The sequence below is a fragment of the Puntigrus tetrazona genome, chromosome 18 (genome assembly GCF_018831695.1).
Source record: "Puntigrus tetrazona isolate hp1 chromosome 18, ASM1883169v1, whole genome shotgun sequence".
Classification (NCBI taxonomy): Eukaryota; Metazoa; Chordata; class Actinopteri; order Cypriniformes; family Cyprinidae; genus Puntigrus; species Puntigrus tetrazona.
Window position 1 is genome coordinate 309,037 of NC_056716.1, and position 2,751 is coordinate 311,787.

At 39.2% G+C, this 2,751-nt stretch overlaps 1 long non-coding RNA gene across 2 annotated transcripts; it reads right to left on the bottom strand.

The window, feature by feature from the left end:
* Window positions 1–298: 298 nt before the first annotated feature.
* LOC122323127 lies at window positions 299–2,431 on the bottom strand. Of its 2 annotated transcripts, XR_006246950.1 has the most exons (4): window positions 2,341–2,431; window positions 949–1,160; window positions 496–850; window positions 299–411 (listed from the first exon to the last, which is right to left on the bottom strand). It is a non-coding gene; the product is annotated as an uncharacterized LOC122323127 (long non-coding RNA). The 2 variants fall into 2 exon arrangements; XR_006246949.1 differs by having other exon boundaries at window positions 299–850.
* Window positions 2,432–2,751: the final 320 nt, after the last annotated feature.

The window sequence follows — 2,751 nt, forward strand, 5'->3', positions numbered from 1 at the left end:
AAGAATGTAGTAGTGTTTAACCATAGCACAGGAAGCTCACTGGTCTTTGAGAAATAAAGCATGTGGTGCCAGACATTAACTCCCACGCTACGTCCTGAACGTTTGGCAGACAAGCCATAGAGAAGAGCCATAGTAAGAGCGCTGAAATGATTTAGAATAAAGAGCTCACAAAATCATTTAATAAAACAAAATCAAATATTAGATCTAGTTGATTGGCATTCTAAAAATTGGTGTTGATTTATTTTTCCCAATAAAAAAAACAAGCTATTTTTGAAAATGGATATAAACTGACCTCAAAGCCTTGAATGTAAAAGACAGGAGTGCTTTGAAGTCACGGGGCATCGTTTCAGCAGCAGAACACACCGGTGTGCATCTAGAGTGTAAACACGTGAGCACACTTTTACACTTCCTCTGAGGCAGAGAGAGGTAGAGGTGAGGTCAGTGCGCATTGTTTCCTTTCCAGTCGCTCCTATATATTTAAAGACCATAACTCACTGCATGGAGATGCCACACAGGTTGCGGCGACTACATAAGCTTTACGGTTGTTTGTAATGGAGCTCTTTACAATTCTGGCTGACAGCCTGCGGTAAGTAAAGGATTTGTGCGCACAAACATGGTGTGCATCCTTGACAGGAGCCCCCCCCGGATCTCTATAATCGCCACACCTGTTTAGACTCATGTGATCATGTAGAAATACTCGCTATGTCTTGCTGCAAAGCCGAATTAGAAGTTTCACCTTATCTTATACGTTTAGGTAGGGCTACTCATGGTTTTGTGGTCCAGGGTCACGTATATGCTGTGCATTTTCTTCCATGCCGATTTCCAGGCTGGTTCATTTTTGTGGTATAACCTATTTTAGACAAACGTGCATCATAAACGGAAGCAGAAAAAAATGTAAACTGGTTTGTTGTTTTAGAATGTGAGAATAAGCTGCAATGTGAACCATACTTTTTTGCTGCAAGTCAGTATTTCTCAGTCTGCTGACTTTCTTTAGCAACTTGTCTTGTCACCTGTTTTTAAAGACGTCACTGCCACACTTGACGTGACTTTTCAATTTGCGACAAGACTCTTAATCACGATGACTGGAAGTTGGATCAAGTGGTCATAACAGTCTTCCGCTGACGAGACCCTCAAGCAAAGTTGGCACGACACAAGCTAAACTGCAAGTGAAAGACAAGAAGGACTATAAATACAAATGCATTCATTAATCTGAGGATGCAAGGCTATATCCAGCTAAGTAGTGCGCGTCAGATGACTGCGTAAATGCGAAACAAATTGTTAAAAGCCACCAATCTCTCAAATGAACAGACATCTCGCCCCAAAGTGAAGTATTTGTCTCTATTGCTTGGCTGGTATGTTTTACAGCTGCAGAATGAATTGACTTGAATCATTATTTGTTCAACGGGGCGTGTAAAGGTGCTATCTATTTAAAAATGTTCAGATGAGCTGTATTTACACACCGGAAGCAGGTTTGAAAAGCATTTTAAATGTCTCTCTCATTGGGACAAGGTCATTCCTATTCACATCACACAATGAGGGAGAGAGATGAAATTTACAGAAAGCTTGGATACAAATTTCATCTTCTGACATTTAATGCAGGTCCCCTGATTACAATGAATCACCACATAATCAGTCAGAAATCCCACACACTGACCCAGGGGCAGCATGCAATTTATGCTATATAGCGCAGCCAAAAATGTTTCATATGACAGCCATTTAATATAATGTTATAAGCCGTGCATTGATTTATTGAGTCGTTTCAATATTGTAATCGACTAACATTATTACGTTAAACTTCAAGATATAGATCACCCAAAAATTAATATTCTGTCACCATTTACTCGAGTAGTTCAAAACCTGTATGAATTTCTTACAGTTTGAAAAGAGTTTGTAACCAGGCTGTTTTGGGTCACTATTGACTCCCGTAGTATTTTTTTTTTACCTACTATGGAAGTACAAACATTTTTGTTAAATATCTACAGAACAAAGAAATTCATACAGGTTTGGAACTACTCGAGGGAGAGTAAATGATGACAGATTATTCATTTTTAGGTGAACTATTCCTTTAAACCCACATCTCTCAGAAGCACATTGACAGCAAATCAGTTGAAATTAAATTAAACTAAAGCAAGCCTGAACTTCACACGCTGCATACCACCTTTAGAAAACACGTTAGTGCAGCTTGTTTACAAGTTAGCTAAAACCGTACTTAAGAGACCCCATTACTTCACTGAGAGCATTTTCACAATGGTGAACATGACCCGGTCTCCACTAACAATCAATAAGCGTTTCTCTGATGCTATATACAGTGTTGCAGAACAGCAGCAGGCTTTTGTTTACCTGTCTCTTCACGGCTTAGGCTTCAGCGCCCTGTCTCTGTTGCCGGGGCTTTAGAGTGTCTAGCTGTCTCGTATGGTTGGGAGGGTAAAATACCAGCGGTGTAGTGGTGTCTTGTGTCAGTGTCAAGGCACTGAGAGACGACCCCCGAAAAGCCGCTAGAGCTTGCAAAGATTGGGAAGTAATGACCCCTCCGCATGTGTTATTAGTCATACAATAATACCTTTCAGTTTCACGCATTCGAATAAATATACACAGTAAAAACTGTAATACTGTGAAATATTATTGCAATGTAAAATAACACTTTTTGGCATACATTAAAATGTAATTTACTTCTGTGACGGCAAAGCTACATTTTTTGTGGAAATTATATATTTTTGGAATTCTTTAAATAAACAGCATTTATTTAAAAAA